The sequence below is a fragment of the Mesocricetus auratus genome, unplaced genomic scaffold, assembly GCF_017639785.1.
Source record: "Mesocricetus auratus isolate SY011 unplaced genomic scaffold, BCM_Maur_2.0 Super-Scaffold_100018, whole genome shotgun sequence".
Classification (NCBI taxonomy): Eukaryota; Metazoa; Chordata; class Mammalia; order Rodentia; family Cricetidae; genus Mesocricetus; species Mesocricetus auratus.
The window spans coordinates 47,613,266-47,640,679 of NW_024429199.1; the positions used below are offsets into that span (position 1 = coordinate 47,613,266).

At 48.9% G+C, this 27,414-nt stretch overlaps 1 protein-coding gene across 5 annotated transcripts in view; it reads right to left on the minus strand.

The window, feature by feature from the left end:
* Nucleotides 1-27,414, minus strand: part of Pde10a (phosphodiesterase 10A) — a 399,000-nt gene that overhangs the window by 126,380 nt on the left and 245,206 nt on the right. Inside the window, exon 1 of one of the 5 annotated variants that reach the window (XM_040758217.1) lies at nt 2,402-2,429. The exons of the other annotated variants lie outside the window; for them this stretch is intronic. The gene's annotated coding sequence lies outside the window, so the exon portion shown is untranslated. Of the gene's footprint in view, nt 1-2,401; nt 2,430-27,414 lie in introns of those variants that run through there. 5 annotated transcript variants of the gene reach the window in all.

Sequence of the window (27,414 nt, forward strand, 5' to 3'; positions counted from 1 at the left end):
GGTGGCATCAACGCAATGCACTATTAACCCGAAGGACTCCCTCAAATATGTCGAAATGTGATGCAGGAAGATCTAGAAACATGGCAGGGGACTGAAGTCAGTCCACCTTAAAAAGTTTCCGTTTATGGTTCTCTCTAACTCAGCAACCGTGGACATCGTGTCTGTACCAAACTGACGCAGAAAAGACAAAATCAGAATGGTGGCAGATGGGGTTTTAGCCACATCCTTCCCGGGGTCTTAAGTCCAGTCTGCTGTGATAGAGTGCAGACCGAAACCAACAGAAAAAAACAACCTGGAAGCCACTTTTGCACAAAGAAAAAGGTGCCAGGCTGGCTGTGTACAGCCCATATGCCACAGTAAGGTGGCTGTCCCTCCAAACCAGGCTGCACAGGCGGCGAGAATGGCCTGAGCGCAGCTGCCACTGGACTCGTGAGGAGGCACTGGGCCACACACAGGCCAGTTTAACCAACCATTTGTTTCCTTCTTGGTTTTTGCTAAGAAAATAAACTTGCTGGTTTGACCTTAAGATGCCAATGTAAGCTTTATCAATTTATAAGTGTATTTGAGGATAATTTGTTACTGCAAAATTTAAAGGAAGCTCGACTTTGTTACACACATCTGTTCTCCTTACTTCCAGATCTGGGAGAGAAAAAGCATCAAAACACTAAATGTCACGGAGCTCCCCAAAATAGGACTTTGAAGATCTAGACGCAGGGCACTAACAATTTACTGTCAAATTTTCTTTTGAAACAAGGAAAATTAGAGGCAAGCACGGTTAGTAAATTGTGTCTAGAATTTTCCACATTTAGACAGCTCCCCCACAACAGTTCTGTCCCTACTGGATGCCCCTGTTGGAATGGTCCATCCTCGGGTTCCAGCCTTGGGGACCGGTGATGAGCAGTGCTGAGTCTATACGGTAGGGGTTCTCAACTGGTGTGTTGAGACACCTTTGGGGGGTACATATCAAATATTTACATTACAATTCGTAATCGTAGCAAAACTGCAGTCATGAAACAGCAACGAAAAGGATTTTGTGGTTGGGGTCACCACAACGTGAGGAACTGCATTAAAGGGCCGTGGCGTCAGGAAGGTTGAGAACCGCCACCACGAGGATCCGAGTGAAAATACAGTCAGTGCATATAAAACTTCAAACACACCATGGCTCAGCAACGGTCCTGTGGGTCCCTCTGCACATAACTGGGCAAAACAAACAGTTTAAACGAAAATCATCCCAGTCCCATCATTTTCAAGCAAATTAGGAAAATTACTGAAGTACTAACCCTGGAGCATTAGCCTGTTCTTGCTCCCAGCTAAAGTGTGGCTGGCTGGCGGGAGACCCAACTCGGAGTAAATTAAAAATAAAAATAAAAATAAACAACGATGAGTTTGGTGTGTCTGTGACTCCCTGGGGAGTCACTCCATTGCCTCTGCTCCTTGGATGCTCCCTCCAGGTCCCTGTAAATGACATGTTTCCTTCCACTTCCCCTTTTCCCTTACTGTGTACTCTCCCCAGACACTCAAAAGACGCGGCAGTCCCTCCACCAGCTGGCTCATCTCAGCCCTGACCCCCCCCCACACACACACCGCTCTAGCCCATCTCTGCTCCGCTCTGCTAGTCTCCGAACAAACACCAGGGCAACTGAGAGTGGCCCGGAAAGGAGCAAGCAACCTCCTGGGTGAATTTCATGCCAGCCTTTCACTGCTGAGGCTGCTTCTCACAGGTAAATAACTGCTCCTCGGACAACCAGAGCAAGCAAATCAAAGGGAGCCGTGGTAAAGCGCCAGGTCCTCACCTTAAAAGGCAAAGAGACCTTTACTGTGCGGCCCTTGTTGGGGTCAGCAGTGGGGATGATGGGGCTTTCGAGGCTGCAAAATACAGAGCACATCCGCAAGCTTCTCGCATTGCCCTCAACCCTGCCTCTCTCCAAGCTCCCTTCTGACACGTTTTGATGCAACCAGTTTGGCGGTTGGTTTTACTTTTGTTACCTCCCAACCTCTTGGGGCAATGAGAATGATGAGGAACCTCTAAATAGACTCCTGCTCCCATCACTCTCCCATACTGGGGAATTCACATGGGAATCTATGTGCACGTAACACACACACACACACACACACACACACACACCATATAATTTTGCCATGCCAGGGTTGCAGGCTGCAGCAGCAAGGCCTCACTAGCCAACAGCTCAGAGGGCATGGGCCTGGGCCTCAGCGGCAGCTGAGCCCTTGGGTTTGGCATCAGTATACAGACTTCTCCAGGAATGTGGCTTTGCTCAAATACTTAGACTCCTTTCCTCCTCCCCAGAGAGAAAGGCAACACACCACCAGTGGGGTCTCCCAACACTCAACTCCCTCGGGTCGGGGTTGACCAACCGCCCTCCAACAGACTCCAACTGCTCACCCCAGGTCCCAGCTTGTTCCCTCCATGCTGCTGACATCACAGCGGATCCCGGAATCTTCCCCTCCCCACACCCCATATGTCCCTCCCCAGCCCAAGGCCCCCAAACGAGAATCCAACGCCTTGTCATCAGTCACCCTTTACTCCTTCGGGGAGCCCATGGAAGAGGACACATTGGGTTTTCAGGCCTACAGATTCGGGGAGAATGCGCCAAGAGCTAACCACTCTGTAGGGAAAGGGTGGCCCTCCAGTGTGCAGTTCTAAAGAGAGGCTCTCTGTGATGCTGTAGTGAGTGAATGGCCTCTCTGTGAGGTGAGGTTTGGGGGCTGGGCTAGAACACATGGGAAAGAAGAAAAAGCACTTTAGAGGTGCTGCATCCGTCCGTCCGTCCGTTCCTCAGTGCTGTCCACTGATCTCCCCGTAGAAGACTGACATTCATAGATTTCCTCATCAGGGTTTTCCCTAGCAGGATGTGTGTTCTACACTGGCCTTGGGACTGCCACGTCACGCCACAGCAGGCCCTACTCAACAGCTTTTAGATACTCAGACACTGTCACACGGGTGTAATCAGAAAGCTGGGTGCAGAATCCACATATGTAATTCTAGCACTTGGGGAAGCTGTGGCAGGACCAGGAGTTCAAGGCCAGCCTCCGACACCCAGGGAGCTCAATGCCAACACAGACGACACAAGACTCTTGTCTCATGAAACAAAACAAAAGGGACTGACAATCTTGCTCCAGCCCTGCCCACGAGTGAAGACTGCGCTCTTAGGAGTGTCTGATGTGGAGAGGAGTGAAGACTGCGCTCTTAGGAGTGTCTGATGTGGAGAGGAGTACCAACCAGGCGCATCCACAACAACATCTCAGCAAGCCGTCAGGAAGCCGCAAAGCCCTAGAGGGCACAGCGGGCATAGCACAACGCCCTTTTCAAGGCTAACTGGGAGGTTGGGGCTGGAGGATCCAGAATTCAGGATCTCCCCGGGGCCACATAAAAAAAAAAGACCCAGATGCCATCCCTGCCTACCTCCCCCCCACCTCCAAAAAAAAAAAAGTAAAAAGGGGACCGAGGAAGGGGAAAGAGGGGGAAGAAGTGAAATTGGCAGAGTCCTTGAGGCCTGGGTGCTCTCTTTCTTGCACACTTCAGGGGGATAATTTATCCTCCCTGCTTCCCAGTCCTGAGGAGGCCACCTCTGCATCACAATCTAGCCTAGGGAGCAGTCAGCCTCAGGCGGGGTGCTCCAGGCTTTCCCATGGCCTTGCTTGTTCCCAGGTGCTGTTACTACTCAGTGAGTCCCTGCCTGTCACTGTATACTCACGCCACCTCCTCTCAGAGTGGCCAAACAGAAAGGGGCCTGGCCTAAGTACAGTCGTTGAACCCGACTTTGCCCTGCCTGCAGTATTGGCACGCAAGAAGGCTGCAAGCAATGGGGGAGCTCTCCATATAAATCAGCATTTCAAAATCAGACTCACGGGCCACGTCACAAGTTGATAAGACAGATTCTTCCTTCAGCTCTGAGCATTCAACTGTCTTCTGTTTTGCTTTCTGATTCATGCACCCTGGCATGTGTGTGTGTGCGTGTGTGTGTGTGTGTGTGTGTGTGTGTATCTGTGTGTCTGCCTGTGTGTCTGTGTATCTGCCTGTGTGTGTGCCTGTATGTCTCTGTGTGTGTGTCAGTGTATCTGCCTGTGTCTGTATATCTGCCTGTGTGTGTGTGTGTGTCTGTGTCTGTGTCTGCCTGCTGGGATGCATAAGGAGGTCAGAGGTCAACATCGGATGCCCTTCTCTTGCTCTCTATCTTACTTTTTGAGACCGGGTGTCTAGCTGAACTGGGTGTTCAGTTGGTGAAACTGGATGGACAACATGCTCTGCAGATCTCCCTGTCTCCACCCAGCCCCCCCCCCAGCGTTAGGGTTGCAAGCTTGCACCCGGCACACCCAGCTTTCTACTTGGTGCTGGGAATCCCAGCTCGGGCGCTCACGCTTGAGTATCCGGGCACTTTGGCATTTGAGCCGTTTTCCCGGCCCTATGCTGCTATCTCTTGCTCTTTCCATTACTTCCATGGTCTCCAGCACCCTTTGATGGTGACGGTGTGTGTGTGTGTGTGTGTGTGTGTGTGTGTGTGTGTGTGTGTGTGTGTGTGTGTGTGTAGAATCATGCAGTCAGCAAGCAACACAAGAGGAAATGCGGGCAAAGGTCACCTGGAGCGGAGCTGCTAGCCAAGCCCTCCTGACCCACCGTGGTAATCACTGCCTACGCTGTTCCCACTTCTAGATGCCACCCTCCCTCGTGACCCGCCCACGAATCCCCCACTCTTACACCCTTTCTCAATAGAGCACTCCCCGGGTTGCAGGTCCCAGCCTGTGGGAGGTGGCCTCGAGAATCGGTCTCTTTGCCTTTCTGGCTAAAGTGTTTGGTCCCTCTTGAGGGAGTTTTCAATTCTAATGGAAGACTCCTAGGGAGATAAACACTGTGAGAGCACCCTCGAGAATGCAGTTTCAGTGTCTGTGAGGCAAAGCAGGGAGGAGTGAAAACACACTTGGACCTGGTCAAGGTCTGGAAACAGGGCCTAGCAATGAGTGGAGGAGATACATACATTGAAATTGGCAGAGAGTGGTAGCTTAGCATTCTTTTTCCTAAGGAGAGCACGTCTGACACTTCAAAGCCTGGGGCCCTCTGAATCCCACCTTGAAAGGGATCGGGCTCACTTCAAGGCTGCTCAACTGCTTCACGATGTCACTCTCAGTCTAGGTCATCTTTTTTATTTATTTAAATTAAAAACAATCTTTTTTTACATACCAATCCCAGTTCCCTCCCCCTCCAGTCCTGGCATGCCCCCCGACCAACCTCCCCATCCCACCGCCCATCCACTCCCCAGGGTGAGTGAGGCCTCCCATGGGGGATCATCAAAGTCTGTCACATCATTTGGGACAAGGCCTAGGCCCTCCCCCTTGTATCTAGGCTGAGAGAGTATCCCTCCATAGGGAATAGGCCGTCATTTTTGCCTGACTGTGGAAGCTGTTTATCACAGAATATGAAGGTAACTCTGATTGAACTTATAAGGGGGTATAAAAGAAGTAAAAAAAAAGTTCTGTCTTTAAAAAGGACAAAATAATCACATTAAAATACGTTGTGATAATTGCTAATGTGGCACAGAGCACAGCCTTCTCTTACAGACAGAATCCCGGGACATGGCCCCATGAAGTTCCTGTAGCTACAGGTTATGTGCTACGGCCCACATGACAGCGACAGCTCCTGGTATTTGTCATGACTTAGCAATGCACTGTAGCCACATAAGGGTCAGCCAAGTCGTGACCCATGTAATGTGAAGCAGGAAGTGGTTAGCAGCACAGTGACACCTCCAACACACACACACACACACACACACACACACACACGAACACGCACTGGCGGCAGCTGGAGGCATTCTAGGGAAAACAGGAAATGACTAGTGGATGTGTCTGAGCAGCATAGAGAGAGACTTCAGAGAACGGGGAGTCTGGAAGACAAGGCCTTTCTTCCTCAAGACACTCCAAGTTCCTCCCACACTGTTCAGATGCAGCCCTTCATCTACCAGAATCTGGGGCTTCCCAAACTCTGCACCAGGAGCGGTGTGACTTCCCAGCAGCCCCCCACCCACTGATGCCTGACAAAGAAATGGGACCCAACCTGCAGAGAAAGGGGGCATACCCAACAGTGGGCTTTGTTTTGTTTGGAGGCACTGGTATGGGACCCAGGGACTTGTGCATGGTAGGCAAGCACCTGCCACTGAGCTGCATCCCAGCCTTTGTATGTTGTCCTGAAGTAGCATCTTATGATATTGAGGAATCTGACTTCAATGTTCATCCACTAAGGATGGGGGGAAGGGAGGGAGGAAGAGAGGGAGAGAGAGAGGCAGACAGACAGACAGACAGATACAGAGGGGACAGAGAGAGCGAGCATGGGGGAGAGAGAAAAAGGGAGGGAGAGAAAGAAAGAAAAGAAAAAGAAAGAAAAAGCAGGATGAACAAATGGTGACCTAACCCCCAGGCAAGGCTGTGCCAAAGCTAAGAAAAAAATCAGCTACCATCCAAATGAATGAACTTACTTAGGCCACTAATTCCTACACTTCCTGCTCCTCCAAGTGTAGCAGTCAAGAATGTGCAGGGACAGAAAGAGACGTGGCTCAGTGATTAAGGACAATCACTGTTCTTCTGGAGGACCTGGGATCAGTTCCCAGCACCCACATGGGCGGCTCACAAACATCTATACAGTTCATGGGGTCTGGCACCCTTTTCTGGCTTCCCGGGACACTTGCATGGATGTAATAATACACATACACACACTCAGCCCATATGCACAAAACTACATACTCTCAGTCCACGCACGCAAAGCACGGAAGAAAACACTACTTGGGGTTCTCAAAGAAGAAAAGAAAAACCACGTAGATAATCCCCTACCTTTATTGGAACCTAAGTCAAGGCCTCCCAAGCACTCATTCTCATCTGTAATACATCCCAGCGTTAACCATGAATGTATCTGTGGCTATGCATTTAATGGTCTCCTTCCCACTTCTGTAGGGAAGCCGTGGGAAGAGGAAGATTACTACACCCCAAGGATAACACAGAACCTGGCAAACAGTACAACCCCCCCCCCAGAAAATAATTTGAGTCAGTGCCCTGGTCTGGAGCTTTCTTTAGGCATCGCTCCCATTGTAACATCTTCCCAACACTGACCTCCAGGTGGGCCCTGGCACAGAAACAGCAACCCCCTCTCTGGTCCTGCCTGTTGGCTAACACAGCCACCGTCTCCAGGGTCGTACCACAACATTCTTTTTCCATACTGCCAGGCTGTGGGAAGGCAGGCACCCAAAGGGGTGCTCTTGGCAGCATTCCTGGTGAAAGTAAACAAGAAGGAACGGGAGGGCCCTAATGGGCCCCGGAGACACCTGCTCTCTCGCTAATGGTTCCAGCCGACCCTTTTCTGTACACTTAAGTGAAAAGCCGCTCCCGTGGGTGGGCACTGGGATCACACCCCAGAGGAAGAGCGCAGAAAGTGCCAGATCTCTTCGGATGATTGTTGTACGGACAGAGCTTTGGGAAACATCCGGTAAGACAAGACGGAGTGTGGCCATGCACGCCGAGTGCAATTTCTCCTTCATCTCTGAACACACTGCAAGTGGAGTCCCCACATGATCCCCATGCGGGAGGGAAATTAAAGAGGTGAAAGCGAAACTCTTTGCTACTCTCAAACCTAACCTCACACCTCTCTGGATACAAACTAGCAAGTTGGGCCACCTCCCCCCTTGCTCCCCACCACTTGCGCCCTCTTGGCTTCACTCATCTGACCCTTCCCGCCCACCCTCCATGACCTGCTTAGAGCCCAGGAGTCCCTCCACACCAGTTCCTCCAGCGAGCTGGCTTCCCTCCCTGCCCTGCCTCTCCCTCATCCTTGCATTGCCTCTGCGTTCCCGGAACCCACTTTATGAATCCATAGCCGGGACAGAGCCTTCCAGAAGTTTCTGTGTGGCCCGGATACGGCGCAAAGCCGGCTGCACCGCCACCGAGTTCTATGCCGCTGCCTAGAGTGGCTCCTGCCATGGTCCCCCTCCCTCTGTGTGTTCTTTTAACGGTAAGTCCCCTGTAGTTGTTCCCAGAACGTTCCAGTTCCTTCATGCAGTTTTCCTTAGCCTAGAAGGCACTTCCCTTCCTATTCCTGTCAGAGCGGAACTCTTAAGGAACCAGTCATGGACTGCTCTACACAGTGGCTCCTCTCCCCACCCCTTGAGCGGGTCTCCTTGGAGGGTGTCTCCTGGAACAGCAATGGCCGTTTGTTGCTGACTGTGGAGACGCAGGGCTTCAGACACTTTTCACTAAGCTACCTCAGGATGGCAGCCATCCATCCATACCCGGCCCCTTGAAATGTTTGAACTCCCTCCCCTTTTAGGAATCAGAAGGTGGTGAAGAGACACCTATGTAAGAGTATAGGAAAAAAGTGGACTTCACCAGAGCCCTCTCCTCTTTGCTATATTCCCTTTATTAGCACGACACTGAACTCAGTTTCTCTGCCTGGATCCTTACTCCCCAGGGGTCACTTCCGGCTCCTGCTCCCATCCTGAGATGTTGCAGGGAACTGGGCACACAGCAGGTGTTCGATGGCTTGCTGGATAATGGCCAAGGGTGTGGGGGTAGATAAGGGAAACAGGAACACAGGCGGTCCGTGAAGTTACACACGTGTGACCTCCAATGAATGATTAACGTGGTTAATGGCTGAGGCCACATGAAAACACCTTGCGCAGAGCCTGCACGGCTGAGTTCTCAGGAAGCTCAGAGCCTCGCCATGGGCACGCAGGGGGTGAGCGTTCACTGGCACAACAAAGCCCAGCGTCTCGGTAAGTTAAACCATCAGATTTGCTGACTCCCTGCCTGCACAGACTCCGGCATCCTGGGGCATCTACCCCTACTCTGTCCCGCTAAGATAACCAGAGCAGGGCATGGATGGGCACAGGGTAAGTTCCGCCCCTGTTAGGGGATGCATATCGCTCCATTCCACCTCTCACTGGTCACACAGCAAGTCACATGATCGTAAGCACACCAAAGGGCTAGGGGGAACGTGACCTCAGCCCAAACCCACGAGACCAAAAGCAAAACCTCGTCGCTGATGTCTACGGTGAGAACTGGAGACCACTGCTTAGGGCAAATGAATGGGCAGCGGCAAACAATGGAGAGGCTGCACCACAGTCTGCAGGCAGAGCCGGGCCAGCCTGGGGAAGCACTTGTGGTGTTTGGGGAACTAGCAAGCCAAGCCGGGGCCCACACACAGGGAGCTGGCTGCCCAGGCTGTGGGGCTGCACTTATAGTCGCACAAAAAATGGGAACCTCGAGTGTTTTAACAAAGTAAAATCTATACCTTGGTAAGATTGCTCTGGCACCGACTCGGGGCTCTTCACATTCCAACAGGAATGTGTTTATGTTGCTAACTTGTCAAAATCATGCATGGTTTATTTTTTCTTTATTCCTTTTGAAAATTAAATGGTTTTATTTTTGCTTGTCTGGCTTTTGGTGTGGTTCCCCCCGCCCCTTAGAAGGAGAAAGGTGTTACTTTACTTTTGGAAAACCATCTTCCAGAGAACCTTAAGGAGGCTCCCAGCACACCCCACTCCCACCAGGGCAGCTGGCCCTTCTTCTTGGAAGTGGGAGGCTGTTTACATCACGCCCAATTTCTTGAGTAAACTGGAGATTTGTCTGCATCACTGGGTTACTTTGTAGACTCATTCGCAGGGATGAAGGAAGGGCAGCGTGCATTTTTGACAGCAGGAACTTCCATCCATCTGATCACACACTGAAACCAAAGCCCCCAGACCTGTCAGACAGAGGCACCAGGAAAACCACCCATATGATGACATGCCACCCCAGAGTCTCTGTCTTCGGCAGAGCGAAGGGAGCACCTGAGAGAATGGTATGCCCCACGGCAGCCATGGAATTAGGAGATGACAGCACCCCGCCTCTCAGAAGACTCCGTTCTCCTGCGAATAGCCCTTTGACTCAGTGGTCTTTGCTAGTGTGAGGAATGCCTCAGAGATAGGCAACCAACTCGCCTATCCACCGCACTGCTGCCCTAATGTGCCCACAGTTCCTGGGCTTTACCAGAGAGTGGCTTTGCTTGATGTGAGAGATGTTGGAATGGTCCTAGAGAGGCAGAAGACCTTTCTAGAGAACATTAATCCCCATCAGTAAACCCCTGTGTCACTCTTGGCCAGAGGCCCAAATTCCCTGCCTACTGCCTCATCTCAGCTTTCTCTTTAATAACCAAAGGAGGCAAAGAAATAGAACTTCCACTAGCACTTCATATATATATATATATATATATATATATATGGTCTAGATCCATATGTGTATGTGTGCATGTATGTATGTGTGTGTGTGTATGTATGACTATGTATTGTGTGTGTATATGTGTGTGTATGTATATGTCTCAATGTGTATGTATATGGTCCTTAATTAATGTCAGGGTTCCTTCTCCTGTTATTCCTACCCCTGGGCTCTGCCTGTCTCCCTCTCCTAAAAGGGGCGTTCCTTCCCCATAAATGAAATGCCAACTTACCGCTTCAACTACAAGATGAAGACATGATTCACAAGGATGCAACCAACAGGGACCCGTGGCGAACGTATGTCAAGAGGGAAAGGCACACTGTTAGTCCGCCATCCCAAGAGGAGGAACGGTGTTTCTTACCACACAATATCCCAGCTGGTCCTGACGGATGACTCTTGGATGACTGCAGACAGACCCACCCTGTTTCACAGCCGCAGGAAAGGGAGGGGGAGAAAGCTCCTCCGCCGAGCCCCACTGTGACCTTGCCCTTGAGTCTGGCTAGCAGATTCTACAAACGGCCAGGCCCATGTCACACACCTTCTAAGTGGCAAGGAAGCCAGGTCTGTCACCAGAAGGGGCATGAGAAACCTGGCTGGGCAGAGTGAAGCAGTAATTGCTACTGCCCAAAGACCCCCGCCCCCCGTTACAGCTCACTTCCTCTCTACCCACCGGCACTGTGGGTGCAGACATTCTACACTGCATTTCCTTGAGAGCAACACTAAGGACATTCTCCAGAAATGCTAACAGAGTCCTCTAAAGGAAAGGCTACCCCAGTGTTTGTTTGGATTAAATAGGCTAGGTTTTCTCATGGTGGAGGTGATAGTGTATTCAGGCTGCTTGGTTGGTCACCTAAGATCAGCATTCGTCTTCAGCCTATGGAGTAACTTACCAAGTCCCATTTGAAATTGCATCATCATTAGTCACAACTGCAAGGGAATCATTCAGTCACTGCCTTTTCCTATGTGGGGGATACCCCCTTACCTCTGCTTCTCCCAAGACCTGGAGTACGGACACCTACCTCAGATTCACTTAGAATTTAAAAAGTTATGGACAATAACCATTAACAGCAAGTATCCCCGGAAGACTCTTATTTTAAATTACCCACCATAAAGCAGGCCTGATGGGACTATGTTTCTAGAGAGTAAAGGAATGAATGTACCTTCCTGACAGGGAAGTCTTTGCTATCTACCTTCTGACCCTAGCTAGAGGACCTCTTCTGCCTCCTGTCCCAGCCCAGGGAAAGAAGACATCATGGACTCTATTCCCCATAACAGACACTTGACAGCTTCATGCCGGAAAACGGTGTAACAAATAAGCTTCATCCTGTCATTATGGATACACGCTGAGAACACCGCTTGAAAACTAAAATACTAAAATAGCCCACAAAACACCTTCTCCCACATGAGTGGCTCTACTTTGTTTTTCTTCTGAATAACGATCAAAATATCCAGGCATTCAGTGTTATAATCTAGGCAAACCTGGCCCTGCCCCTTTGGGACCTGGGAGAATGTGCCACCCCTGCACACACGGCAGAGTCACCCCCTGGCTCTGTATGCAGGCTCCAAGGAACCTTAAGAGACAAGCTCTGGCTGGGCATTGGTGGCACACGCCTTTAATCCCAGCACTCGAGAGACAGAGGCAGGCAGATCTCTGTGAGTTCAAGGCCAGCCAGGTCTACAGAGCGAGTTCCAGGACAACCTCCAAAACAATACAGAGAAACCCTGTCTCGAAAAACCAAAACAAAAAAAGCCTACTTTTGCTCTCTTTTCTTTCAGTTATTTCTCTGAGTAGACAGGTCACTGTCTGTCTCTGTCTGTCTGTCTCTCTCTCTCTCCTCCCTTCCCCCAATAAAGTTTCTACGTAAGTTATGTTTGCAGGTCTCTGTCTGTCTCTCACCCTCCATGGGATTCACCAAAGGTCCCACCTCACACCATGCGCCTTTATAACAATCAGTAGATGAAAAAGCTGAAGTCTTGCCATTTTAGCTAATAGGACATAAATGTGTACTTGGTAGTACATAAAGAACGCGTAAAAGTGAGTGGCCAAGCCCTTGCAACCAGAATCCCATGCACAATGCTGAAAACACAGCCCAGATTAGCAAACAAAATTTTTAAAGACTGCAACAGAAAGTAGTAATTCTCTTTGTTCAGGATAATTTTCTTTTTCCCCCGTTAATTCTTGCATGGGCTTTTTTGTTGGTGGTAGTTGATTGCTTGTGTTTTGGGGTTTTATTTATTTTTTATTTTTTCAACCAAGAGGGTCTCACTATATGGAAGCCCTTGACTGTCATGGAACTCACTTTGTAAACCAGGCTGGATTGGAACCCACAGAGGTCCTCCCGCCTCAGCCTCCCATAGTGCTAGGATGAAGGGGGTGTACCGCCATAACAGCCAGCGCACCCCTGTTTTTAAGTAGAACCTCTCTGGGATTCTGCAGAGCCGCACAGGTGTGGTTTTAAACTGGACAACTAAAACCTCCTACCTTTCCTACCCCCATGCCACAAGATGGGCCAGAGGCTCCTGTTCTGCCCTGAAGCTCTTTTGAAGAGTAACACTGTATACTTTTTGCATGTCTCGGAAAAATTTTTAAAGTAGCCATCCAGTATTTAGTAATCTAAGATTCAATGTTACTCACTTGAGTACAGGTTTTTAAATGCCTGTTTGGAGCCAGTGGATAAAAGCCCCTTCCACTGAGCCTGGCACCTTGGGTTCAATCCTGGGGACCCATGTGGTAGAAGGAGAGGATCACTTCCAGAAAGGTTTCCTGTGACCGGCACCTATGCCAAGGTGTGTACACGAACATATACATGAACGGACACTCACACATGCCAGCAGTAAATCAATGCAATCTTAAAATCAATGCCTATTTGCAGACGTAGAGGAAAGACATCGGGCTGTGAAGAAGAAATTATAATGTTGTTATCTGAAGCTAGCGTGAAGTTGTAGCCCTTCACTGAGTTCGTCTTTCAAATGGCAACATAAAGGTTACAGATCTCAGCAGTTAAACAGTTAGGACTCTTCCAGAGGACCTGGCTTTGGTTCCCAGCACCCATATAGCTCCAGGAAATCCAACAGCCTCTTCAAACACAAAAGTAAATAAGTCCTTTTTTGTTTTTTTCCTTAAGGCTCTACACTAGCCCTTACTTCCCTCTTTGGCTTCCACACTGACTCTGACTGTTACTACCAACCTGTGGTTTCAGGGTTTCAGCTTGTTGGGCAAAAGGCCCTTCAAACAACAGGGTGAGAACACCCTGAACACCTTGCTCTGCAACCCACCCTTACTAGCTCTGCATCTTCATTCACCCACCCTGGCCCAGAACTGGAGGATGCTGGCCTGGGCTTGGGAATGTGCAACTATGAGCATGGCGGGGGGGGGGTTACACTTACCACACCACCAAACATGCCAGTTTCCATGGGCCCTCCTTTGTCTTGTCCCTGCCTCATGCCTGAACCCTGGTGGACTGCTACACCACTCCGCTGTCTGTTCTAAGGTCTGAGCCAGCCTTGTTTGGCTTGTATAAGCCAGGCTTGTCTGTGACTTCAGCCTTAAGCTTCTTCACTCTCTGGAATGTCCTCATGTCCTTGCTCCTGCAAAGACCCCGCCCCCACCAGCTCCTGCAGACCTGGGGAGCCTGTTGAGCTCAGCCTCTTCCAGGAGAGGGTCTCCTCAGCTGTCCTTCCTGTGTCCCCCTCTGGACAGGAGGGCTCTTTTAATTCTGTCCTCTGCTCTGTTGCTGTGTTGGTAGTGTCTAGTTGTGTTGGTAGTATCTAGCGCCGTTCTTGGCACATACTATGGCAGTAAATATCTGAATCACTGCTTAAATGACTTGAAAAGGAGAAAATACTTAACAATCCCTAGGCAGGCTTTATTGACTCTCCCAATCAAACACAAAGAAGGAATTGTGAACTTGGGAATTGTTCGTTGCAAAGAATACAATAAAATGAAAATCTCAGCCAGGGATTAAAGTCATTGGATGAAATTTACAGAAGTGTACACACACACACACACACACACACACACACACACGACAATAGTAATTACATTCGTTATTTTCAGATAAAGAAGTTGACTGCCTGTGACAATGTCATGAAACCTACTGCAAATCTATCGGCTTCCTAGAAACTCACTTCCGTCAGTAAGCTGAGCCAGATGTTTCTGATGTTAGTGTGCCCAAAACAAGTCTGGAGTTTCTGGACGTGTGACAAACAGAAGCAAAAGGCAACACAAGACAAAAATCGCCCTGTTACTTTAAGTGATAAAGTCTTTGCAAGTTTTTTTAGAAACATGATAAATACCAAAAAATACTCCCAAGTTTTATTTTAAACTCCTTTAAGTGGAGTAGTACCCTAGGTATACCAAGAAGGCTGACTTGGTGGGGTTGGACTAACTTGAACCTCACTGGGGACATCTTAGCTTAGTCACACCCTCCTCAGAGTCCCTTCAGCTCACCCAGTCCCTGCTGGAAGCTTCTTTCACTTTCTGGTTCCTATGATCTAACCTCAAGCTCTTGATGGGCTTGCAGCATTGCAGGGGAATGTGGGAATCCACACCCCAACCAAAATAAAAAGGGGGGAAGCTGGGCAAAGACTACATTCATTGATTCAAACTAGAAGTTTCAAACACTGACTTTCACTTACAAATTTGGTGTTTAATTCCTCCAGTTTATAGCCTGATTGGCAATTTGGAAATAATGAATTTCAAGTAAATTGCTTCCAACCCAATCTCTTTCTTCCTGCATTCTCCCTGCACAGGAGGCATGCTGGGGTCAGATGTGTCTTGGTCCCCTTTATCTCTATTCTCATGACAACGGACTCATGTAAGTCTCCTGTCCTTACCCAGAGGCCTGTTTGGAGCCAGTTTATAAACCAACCTGAAGATAAGTGTTCCCTGTGATATGGAAGAGTGAACTTCCCTGATTACACTTAGCAGACAGCAGTGTGGGGTTCCAGGAGTCCCTTCTGAGGCTACTGTTTGGGGGTGGGATGGGAGAATGGGGTGTTCAGAAGGAGTTGATCCATGGCAGGCAATAAGAAAACACTCTTCTGTAAACAGGACTGTATCCTGAGTAGCTGCCACTCCATTTGAAAATGACTGACGACTTTCTATGAACTGTTCTTAGGTTCTCTGTGATAACTTCAACACTGGAAATGGGATGGAGGAGTCAGTATGGCTGTGTGCCCTTAGCTGGTACCCCAAATCGTAGCCTACCAGCAAACTTCTCACCAGGAACTGTATTTCAAAGACTAGAGTCCTCTGACACAAATGAATTATTGTATTAATAATTACTTTCTTTTTAGTCTAGAAACCTAAAATGCACAGCTCAGAGAACTTCCAACCCAAATAAAAGGAAAATATTCTGGTTCCTAATGCACAGAGATAAAGTCTTGCAAGTCTTTGCACACCACAAAGAGTTTTCATGAAACATTTAAAATCCTACACACACACACAAAAAAAACAGGACCAGGTATTTTTCTTCAATGTGCTTTATTGAAAAAAATTTAAACCACTGAATTTTATATCTTACTTTTTAAAATTATGTGTTTGTGTGTTGGTCTCTGTGCAGGAATGCACACGTAAACACTGGCACCCACAGAAGCCAGAGGTGTCAAACCCCCGGCTCTGGGCTAGAGATGGTTGTGCAATGCCCGACTGACTGCTGGGAGCTACGCTCAGGTTCTCTGCAAGAGTGGCTTTCTCTTCCAAACACAATCTCTCCTCCACCTCCACCCACCCTTCCGATTAATCCAGTTAGTGCCATTTAGCCGCGCTCAGTTCTCTTCTCTTCCGTGAATACAGAACACATCAATGCTATTTATACTTCAGATGCCTAAGAATTGAAGGCTATGGCACAACTTCAAGAAAATAATGCATCCTGGTGATGGAGAGACGGCTCGGCAGTTGAGAGCACCGGCTGCTCTGGTGGGGGACCCCAGATGGGTTTCCAGAACCCACACGGTGGCTCACAGCCGACTGTAACTCCAGTTCCAGGGGATCTGATGTCCCCTTCTGGCTTCCACAGGCACCAGGCACACACGCGGTAGACATACATAACATTCAGACACACATGCTTATACATAAAACAAACACTATTTTTAAAGAAGACAACACATCTTAATGCTAGACACACTCTCACAACATAAGAGAACACCTAGATTTGCTCCGGTATGAGGCGCTGGGAGGCACAACGGCCTCTGACAGGCAGGAATGGCAGCCTCAGAAGAAGCCCTGACCAGCTGTGAGTACAGCCATAGACACGTGACTTACAGGGGCCTCAGACCCTGAGAGGAACATCCGGAAGAGCAACAACTTCACAAATGACAGCGTCTTCCACAGCGCCTCCACCTCAGCATAAAATAAGCCCTACATCTGATCACCTGTCAGACCGTCACTACCATGGGGACCCTGTGGAAGGACAGATGCCAGGAAACCAGTCATTCAGTCTGGCCTGGTACTGAGGGTTTTCCCAGGACATGAGGCTCACGTGGCTAAGACAGAAAGTCCCAGTTGGTCAACCTCATGGGTGCAGAAGTGGCTAAGGATGGCCACTGAGCAGAGAGAAAAAAGTCACCGAAGGCCGAACCACTCTTCAGAGCAGGGCTGACCCAGCTGGGTGTCCTGAGTATGTTTCTGAGTGACTGGAACAGGGTCCCGAGTGAAACTGCCAGACAGGAAGCAAGACCCCTGCTTCCCAAATCAGATACGCCAATTCCTATGGAAACCTCCACTGTTAACAAGACAAGAAGACCACAGGATGCATGCCGTGACTCTAAAGAGAACACAAATCCTCCTCACACATGTATCGGATTCATCTTGTGTGCCGTTTAAACGTGTATTTGCTACACCGGCAAAAATCCTATGTGTGTAAGAAAACCACCTGGTCTGGTATGACTGTGCGCCATTTAACAACATCTTCTTTCTGGTTTTAGTAAACCTCCCCCAAGGCTTTAAGACAGTGAGAAGGTTAGAGCCAAGCTATGCTTCCCTCAGTGTGTTGAGTAACTGACAGAAACAGCATAAGACAAGAAGGAATGGTTTCTCTTCCTCTGTTTTGGTGATTTCGTTCCATGAGGTAGGGGTGGGGAGGCGAAACTCATGGCCACACTAGTTAGTGTACATTCCATTTTCCTCTGTATCCCGTGGGGTCCCCAGCTGATGTGGGGGGAGGTTGCCTGTGCCACCCTCTCTGGATACGGCCTCACAGGCTTAAGCAGAGGCGTGTTCTATAAGTCTCTCTGTGCTCCTCAGCCCCACCAAGATGTTCATCATGATAAGTTTCACACATGCCCCTTATCAGCTTCAACATAAACGACTGACATTCAGATATGCCTGCAGTAACTTAGAGGTCTCAACCTACAGTAAAGTAGACCCCCTAAAGAAAGACTGTGCTTCAGGGGATCTGACAATACGTTCCAGCTCTCCTATGCTCATGCCCCTCCACTCCCGTCTGTTAGCTGAGCTATTTGTCTGTGAATTCACAGCCTCTAAAAAATAACAACAAAAAAATATTTGTTTAAAAAGTCCAACTCGATAATCTGGACCGCAGCTTTAAACACACACACACACACACACACACACACACACACACACACACACACACGGCCTTTGTCCACCTGTACGTCCGTAACACCACTTGCTTGCCTAGTGCCCACGGTAGACAAAAATGGGAGTCAGACTGTCCTGGAACTGGAGTCGCAGGCAGTGGCAAGCTGCCATATTAGTTCTGGGAATTGAACTGTCGTCTTCTGGAAGAGCAGTCTGTGCTCTTAACTACTGAGCTTCTTCTCCAGGCTGCCACAGAATATTTTAAAGCAAGGACCAGTATCTGTCCTTACACTAAGGATGCTACATGAAGTGGGTCTTGTCTGTCTGATTGATTGGTTGATTGATTTTATCCTTTCTCTCAACTGATTGATTGATTGACTGGATCGATCCCCTCTCTCTCCTCCCTTGCTCAGTGCAGTCTGAGTACAGACTGTGGGGATGAGAGGCAACTATGAGCAAGGAGACACTTCCGGTAAGTCCCACACCTCAGAACCAAGCGGTTTCCCATCAGCCTTGAACTTACTACTGACACACAGCACCCGAGGGTCCACACTCCGGCCAGAAAGTGCTACGGCACTGTGTGCGGCCATTAAAAACAGAGAGAGAAACAGCTCAGTCACTGAGTGTGATGTGAGTGGTGGGGCAGAAAGCTGTAGGACAGAGGGTGCTACTGTACCTGCTTCCCGTATCACGGAAGAACCCAGGGCAGTGGTTCTCAACCCTCCTAACGCTGCAACCCTTTCATACAGCTCCTCATGCTGTGGTGACACACAACCATAAGATTATGCTCGTTGTTACTTCATAACTGCAGTTTTGCTACTGTTACAAATTGTAGTGAAAAGATCCTTGAGATAGAGGTTTGCCAAAAGGGGTCGAGCCCCACAAGTTGAGAACCACTGGCCGGAGTCGTCTGTTCTCCATTCTGGATTGTACAGCAACGTTCTCTGGGGATAAATAAGACAATAAACACAGATGTTCTGACTGGAGTCTATGCAAGCTCTTCTTTCGTGGGTTACTGACCTGAGGAGTTGTAAAAAGGTAGTAAAGGACCCTGGTCAAATGTATCCACTGCTCATAACAATTACACCAAATGTATCCACTTCTCGGAGAAACTCCGCCAAAAAGGGTCAAGGTGATTTTTAAACCAGTAAACAAACGATGCCAAATGACCCATTTTTAAAGAAGCATCCAAAAGACTTGGGGGAGCAAAGGCAAGAGGTGAATGGAGATATTCAGGATAGCCTCCAGGGACAAGGTTGAGCCTAACAGTAACCAAGCTTCAGAAAGAACCCCAGAGCTGCCGCAGAACATGGGATATTGCACAATCAGTTGAACCCCTTTTCCTTCTAATACCGAAAACCAGAGAAGATAGACATGCGAGAATGCGGCTGAGAGATGGAAATCAGACCTACACATGGATGGCACCATCTAGTTGGCTGGACCCAATAAAAGGGGAAAGAGCAGGGAGGCAAAGGGAACCCCCAGGCTGTGCCCTTGAGCCTCCTCAGCCTCCTCACCCCCATATACCAGCAACCTCTAGGGAGCTGCCAGACCCTCAGCTGCATTGCTGGCTTCCCATGTTCCCTGACTCCAGGGTTCTCTGGCTCTCCTCAAGGGCTACACACGGCCACTGTATATACTCCAGCCTCTGACGTATATCCTCTTGGCTCATACATCAGGATACCTCCAGAAAGCTCCCCCAAAAGCCTCACAGATGTGCGGCTGCCCCCTAGCCTCGTGAAGCTGACTGCTCCCTGCATTCCTCTGGAGTACGTGCAAACATTTCTGTTCTGTGAACACAACCCTCCTCCCATGCATCAGCCCTTCACCTCCACCACAGAAAACCAGCAGATCGCTAACCTTAAATCTAACCGGAAACTTTGAAATGAACAGTTCTCAACACAGTCATACAGAAAACGCTCAGAGTTAGCCATTTGAAGTATATGGAATAATTATTCAAATAACAGATTTTTCACTAAGCTAATAAAAAAACACTAGAAATATACATTTTTTTGAAAGGGGATAATTATTTATTACTGGCAGAAATCACTACACTTCATATAAATACCTTATCTAAAACACTATGGTTCGAACCCTGAAGCGTTTAGAAAATAGTCTTTTCTATTATTAGGAGCTAAGAGATAAACTAAAAGATGCATTGTGGGTTCCTCCTGTCACTATTATTGCTGAGGCCTCCACAGGGGAACAGCTGACACAGGTCACTGCGGGAGAGCCCTGACCCAAGGCATGGGGACACACGGAGAGTGCCTTCTGGATCCTTCTAGACAGAGGTCTCATGTCACATGCCATGTTTAGTATAGAGGAAGCAACACCTCCAGTGGTGATCTAAACTGTCTCTAAAAGCCACATAGAGGCAGAGACGACGGTGTGTAGCTGACCCCCCTCGTGTTCTAATCTGTCCTTTTCAGCGGGATTAGGATCTCCAGGTTCTATCAGCCAACTCTACCGTCGCCTAAGCACGCATGGATGGTTTCTATGGGGCTTATATAGAAAACTGGAAGCAGTGACGCTCGGTTGATTTGATATGAATATCAAATAGATAATGTATTGGCTATGTATTAAAGGCTGCAACGTAAAATAACCCCATGGTTTTAAATGCACGGTATGTCAATGACGACCTCTTCCTCCGCTTGTAATCACTGGGGAACTGAATCTAGGACCTCACACATGCAAGCCAGACTGTGTCACTGAATCACATCAACAACCCTTCTTAAAGTCTTACTTTGAAGACAGAGTCACGAAGGTCCCCACGCCAGCCTCGAACTTGCAGTTCTCCGGCCTTGATCCTCTAAGTGACTGTGACGACCGGTTTGTGACGACAAGCTTGGCTCTTTGGTGTCAGACACAGCCTTTTCTCAATCACACTTTTTTCAACAGCCACCATGCCATGCAGTGATTAACCGCCCAGACGAACTGTCCAGGTACTGCCTGGGAACATCCCAGTCCTCACTGCAGAGGCACTGCCCATCATCTGAGCGTGTGCCGGGTGCAGAGACCACGTAGCCTGGGACAGCCCACTGTCTCACAGGAAGACCTGGCTTACAGACCGGATGGCTCCCCCGTCCATTCACACACAGAGGCCCATGCTTGACTGCAGGTGTAGAGAATGCCAGTCACACCCTGGTCTTTCCCGCTCTCTCTGCATCTGCCAGAGTAAAACCCTGAGCCAAGAGGGAGTGAACTGAGTCTGAGAAACCTTCCCGCCTACCACCAAAGCTAGCCCATGACGCTGAGGCCACCTACCAATCCCATCCCCCTAGCTCAACTTTTGAGAGCGATTTCATTCCTTCGTGCTCCATACATAATCTGAAACGCTGCCCAATTAGACTGCAAGCCAGCTGAGCCGCCCCATCGGCAAGATGAAGAGCGATGGCTATCCATCGCAAGAATCTGGAACAGTCGAAAGGTGAGGGAGGAAGGTGCACTCGTGGCCTTCAGCCTTCGGGAACGGAATGATGGTCATGGCATGCCACCCGGAACCAGCTGCCCTGCCGTTTGAAACTGCACACTGGCACCTCTTACAAGAGCTTTGCAGTGGAAAAAAAAGCAGCCGTCACTCCTACATGGCAGTGCGCTGAGGCTTCAGTAACAGAGCAGAGAAAAGACACCCAGGGCCCAGAATGCAATGAGCACCTAAGGACCCGGGCCTGTTGTTATGTCTGCCGAGAAAGGGTGGGATGATATTAATATGCCCCAATTTCCAAGTTATCTAATTTCAAAACAAGATTTAAAACATTTCCAACCAAAATGTGGTACTATGGGTAAAAGCCACACTGACCTAAAATTCCAGCGTTACAGATGTTACTTACATTCCACACCCTGCAGCAGAACTGCCAAGCTGTAAATACTCACAGTGACCCCCAAGGAACAATCCAGATGTGGACAGGGCCCCTCAGTTAAGGAGCAGCATACTTCTGTATCTCATATGGAAAGGGCCCTTCGGATAACCTAGAGCATACATCTACTATGGAGAGGGCCCTTTGGCTAAACAAGAACACGCAGCATCTACACATCTCAAAGACTCAGATTTTGTCCCCATTATCAGAATCTCAGTATCAGAACTCCGTGTGTGTGCGCGTGTGTGTGCGTGTGTGTGTGTTTAATGGAGATAAATGACTTTATACTATTTTAGGATTTCTGATGTGCAGGTGGGCAGATAATGTGGGAGGAAGTGATGAATAAGTCTTGAAGAAGAAACTTGAAAAGAGTCCCCCTGAGTTGGTGAAGTTGAGCTGTGCTGTGGGAGGAGCAACTGTGAGTGTGCCCTCAGGCCCTGGAGCAGACCAGAACAAAGGAACACTGGGGAGCAAAAGGCCCACAGTCAAACATGACTCCAACCACCGAGAAAACCATTAGGGAACATGAATTCCAGAAATCTGTGTCCGTCCGTGTAAGAGCTGAGGACCACAGAACACGAACCCCCTACCTGAATTTGTTAAAGCCCGTCACTTATGGGTTCAAACAGTCACGCACAAAAAAAAGTCGCCTGAATGACAAACTTTCTTGTTTCCTTAATTAGATAAGAATTCATTTATAAACTGCCCAAATAAAGTATGAAGGAATACTAAAAGCTACTTTCAATTAGCCTACTTTGAGTTAGGAGGGGTTTTTTTGTGTATTTTTTAATTAAAGCACACTAGAGAATTTTAATCAGCTAAGGAGCAGCACAGCTTTCAATTAAAAACTAACAATGAGCGGATGTCATCCGAAGCCATTCTTGGGTGCTACTTTCATTTTGGTTTGTTAACACACCACTGTCAATAAGTCAGGAAACATCTCTCAAGCACAGAACACTCGGGACTCCTGGGACGTCTCACCCTTCAGAAGAAGAGAGCCCGTGTGTGACCATGTCAGCACCAGCTGGCCATTGTGCCGTTAGCAATTCCGTAACTCATGGTATAGCTGAACTATCTCTAATTCAGAAATCCGAAATCTTCAAGGTTTTAAGCACCTGTATAAGGCTCACCTGGACACATGTGACAGGCTGCCTGTGACAGGGATGATAAAAAAATTTTTTATGGGGCTGGAGAGATGGCTTAGAGGTTAGGAGAACTGGATGCTCTTCCACAGGTCCTGAGTTCAATTCCCAGAAACCCACATGGTGGCTCACAACCATCTGTAATGGGATCCGATGCCCTGTTCTGTCTGAAGCCCCTTCAGTCATGCAGACATCCATGCAAACAGAGCACCCACATGCATAAATAGATCTTTAAGAAAAATATGACAGCCTCTGTGTTTAAGGTGTAGATTAAACACCAGTGAACGCTGTATTGAGACCTGTGACGGATCCCCAGGATATTGCACCACGTATATGTAAATACCCTTTTATAAAATGCTTCTGTTCGGAACCTGTGTAGGAACGAGGCGTCGCACAGACTTGTCTCTGGGCCAGGAGTGAGGTTTCTCTCATCCATGTCAGGCGTCATACCCTTAGATGAGTTGGATTACCACACCCTAGCCACACACACGTGGGAAGCAGGCTGTGTAGACAGGCGTTTTGCCTGGAAATTCTCACAGATGTGTTGACTGGGGATGTCTACTGCTCGCATAAAGGAAGGGAGGGTTCTGGAACCTCCAGGGGCATGATGAGGGTTGTCTACAAAATAGGCACAAGGCCTGGCAGCCCACGCAGCCTCTGAGCAGAGAAGCTGAGAAGAAAGAGCAAGGTGGACGGTGACCCCAGCATCCTCAAGCCTGCTCCACTCAGACCCATTCACCACTCCTCAGACAGGGCCCCTCCACATGGGAGGCGCTGCGCCGGGCACAGCACAGTCATTTGGGGGCTCAGGAGCTGCGGGCCCGGGGTCTTCTGTGAAAGGACCATCGGTGACGGAATGACTGGTGGCCAGAGCCCTCGTGTGTCGGCAGAATGGAAGGGTCAGCTCACAGTTGGGAGCAGCAGATGCTAAAAACCTTTACCTGCAGGTTACCTTCTCAACAGTCATGGGAATTGCATGGTAGGAAAACCCATGTCTGCTAAAAACCTTTACCTGCAGGTTACCTTCTCAACAGTCATGGGAATTGCATGGTAGGAAAACCCACGCCTTCCCTTGGAAGAGAAACCAGGAGAAGGGGGATCCATCAACAGATAAACAAATAAAAATAAAAGCCAAACAACACGGACTTAAGACTCAGCACTCATATTTGTGAGGGAAACTAGCAGAGGGCATTCGGAAGAGTTACTAGAAGATGGGTACAGTTGAGATCACTTTGACTTTTTTAATCCCTCTTTTTGCCACAGTCTCTATTTTCTTGATGTGGTGAATACAAGTTGAAACTAAATCTTAATGGAGGGAACTCAAATCTGAACAGGACCTAAGGGCTCCCTACTTTAGGGCATCCTACGGGTAAAGCTGGTTCATTGCTGGTGTTCTTGCAGGGATAATTTCCTGGGTGGGTCTGTGTGCAGTGGATGGGTGGGACCCACGATTCTGGGCTTTTGGTGACTCCCCAGGCAACGCCCTCTGATTGCAGTGGTCTCAGTTCAGACTTGTGAATCTAGATGTCCTGGATCTGTGACAGGTACTCACGTGCCTTCCCAGGCATGAAGTGTCGTGGATTATTACCCTGAGTGTCTCCCTAGAGAAGATCACATACAGCTAAGAGTGTCTGGGCTTTCTGGGAGGGACCTGAACTGCACCTCAGGCCTATACTTTATTTCCTTTGCTTCGTAATATGAAACAGCAGGTTGCCCTTACATTAAACAAGAACACTGCCCTCTACAACCTCAGCATCGTACTAAGTAATGAATGAAGGAGGAGTGCTCACCTCACCTGTTCTAGAAACCACTGAAGAAGGCACATGTGTGCACACGCGCGCGCACGCACACACACACAGGTCCAGTGAGGCAAAAGATAAACACGCTTGACGAAGAAATGAGGAATGCAGACAAAAGGGAAGAAGTCAGACAGACAGACAGACAGACAGACAGACAGACAGACAGACAGACATGGGGAAGACTAAGCGCACATGCAGGGGAAGCTGACAGACTACATATTTGACAGTCCAGGGGGAAATGGGCCGTGTATAAAAACCCAGTAGAGGGGGGCCTAGACCCTGCCCCAAATGATGTGACAGACTTTGAAGATCCCCCATGGAAGGCCTCACCCTCTCTGTGGAGCAGAAAGGGGGATGGGTGGAGGCCAGGGGAGAATGGGAGGGAAAAGGAACTGGAACTGATATGCAGAATAAGATTGCTTCTAATTTAAATAATAATTTAAAAATGGAATCTTTAAAATGCAAGCAGAGTACATGTTCTGGAGAAACCCAGCGGCATCCTCAGGGTTAGCAGAGGATGCCCCATCCCACCGCCACCATGGGCCTTTATGACAAACTTGCTGCAGATGCGCTCTCCCTATAATACCCTCCAAACAGACGCATGCTTCCTGCTGATGAGTTCAATGAGCCCATCCAGACGGGTGTGAGGGCCTTAGCCCTGCCTTTACAACCATGGCATCTCAGGGAAAGTAGCCCGGCAGGAGTTCTTCAGGCTGCCAGGAAAACAAAGACCTATTTGCCATGTTGCAGAACTCAACCGTTGACTCAGCAGAAGAGATTTCCCACTGTGGAGGGTTGGGGACTTTACCATGCAAAGACGTATGAAATTACCCCAGAGATAACCGGGCAAGTGAGACCCCAGAAAAAGGAGGACCTGCTAGCCTAGAGCTGTGTTTAGGGAAGGCTTCCAAAGGTCCACACTCCTGAAGAGTGTGATGATGAGGGAAGTCCTTCTGTGTATATGCTGTCCTATTGGCTGATTAATAAAGTACTGTTGGTCAATAGGGAAGCAAGATAGGTGGGACTAGGAGTCGAAGAGGACTCTGGGAAATGGAGTGGATAGTAGGGAGTCGCCATGTGATCCTCGGGGAAGAAAGGGCACGTTAGGATGCCATCCTCAGAAATATAAGTCCTTATAGAAATATATATTAGTAGTCATGGGTTAATGCTTAAGACAGAACTAGCCAATGAGAAGCCCTGGACATTGGCTGACAGCATTGTAACTAATAGAGTCTCAGAGTGTTATTTGGGGTTGAGGCGGCACTGGGACCACGTTGGCGGGAAGAACGCTCGTTACAACGTGGGTTATTGTGTTTGTGAGACTGAATGATGCTACCAGTTTGATCTTGGCACAGACATGTCTTCAGAGATCGAATCTGTGCTGGGAGCACTTGAGCACCACTGGGAGGAACAGGGTTATCAGCCACAGGCCACCAAACACTAAACAAACACCTAAGTGGCCAGCAGAGAAACCAGGTTAAAAAAAAAACCCTTTGTAAGCAATGAACTGGAGAATCCTCAGGCCAGAGCAAATATTGAAACAGATTTGGAATCAGGCCATACAAGAGAAGAAAGGGACCCTGGTGAGTAACCGCATGCCTACTTCTAGACTACCCCAGGGAGACTAGTGGGAAACTAAACACGTTCTCACTCTCTATCAGTTTGCTTTCTGCTGCTGCGGTAAGTACCATTGCCAAAAGGAATTTGGAGAGGGAGACTTACTTCAGTTTACAGGCTATTGTCCATCATGAAGAAGGGAATCTGAGCAAGAGTCAGGACCTGATGATGCAGAAGCCATGGAGGAATGCTACTGACTGGCTCGCTATCCTGGTTTGCTCAGCCTGCTTTCCCAAACAGCCCAGGACCACCTGCCCAGAGGTGGCGCCCCCGGAAAAACGGGCTGAACCTTCCCACCTTGATCATTCATCAAGAAAGTGTTGTCAGGTCTGGTGGCACACACCTCTAACCCCAGTACTTGGGAGGCAGAGGCAGGAGGATCTACAGAGAGAGTTCCAGGACAGCCAGGGCTACACGGAGAAACCCTGTCTCAAAAAACTAAACAAGAAGAAAAGAAAAGGTCCCTCTGACTTGTGCATGGGGCAGTCTGATGGCGGCACTTCTTCAGCTGAGGGTCCCTCTTCCCAAGAGTGTCACGTCGACAACGGAGCTGACTAGGTCACTCAGAAACTTTGTGAAATTTAGTCAAGAGTTTGGCAGCAGTTCCTAGAAGGGGCAGTTTCACCCACATCGAAATATGTGAGTGGGTCTGTGGAACTCAGAGTCTCAAAGAACATGTTGAACACATCGTTGACATTGGCTCTTAAGTTACACAGTTCGTAGCCCTGAGAAAGGAGTTTTATAACCCGCTGAGGTGCTCGTTTGGAGCCAGCTCATCTCTCCAGTACCAACATGAACACCCCAGCTCCAGCAGCTCTTCCTAAGTGCCGCCCTCAGACAACACCTCCTGTCAAAGCCAGTGTGATTTCTCTGGCGGCAGGCACGAGGGCTCCAGATCCTGCCACCTTCAGTCAGTAAACACGGAGGCGGCGGGACTGGGGCACCGTGAGTCACTGAGTCCAAACTTTGCAGAGTGTTAAGCAAGCTCTGATCCTGCAGCTATGCCAATCAATAAAGTAGACCCTTGGGGGGACGGACGTGGTAGACATTGTAGGAATCCACTTGAGATTATTGGGGGGGTGAGTTGGGAATGCCACCGTTTAACCTAATGAAAGAGAATTCTTGTTAATAACGTGTGGCATTAGAGATCAGACCCAGAGCCTTGCATTTGCTGGGCAAGTGCACTGCCACTGAGCCACGCCCTCCCCACA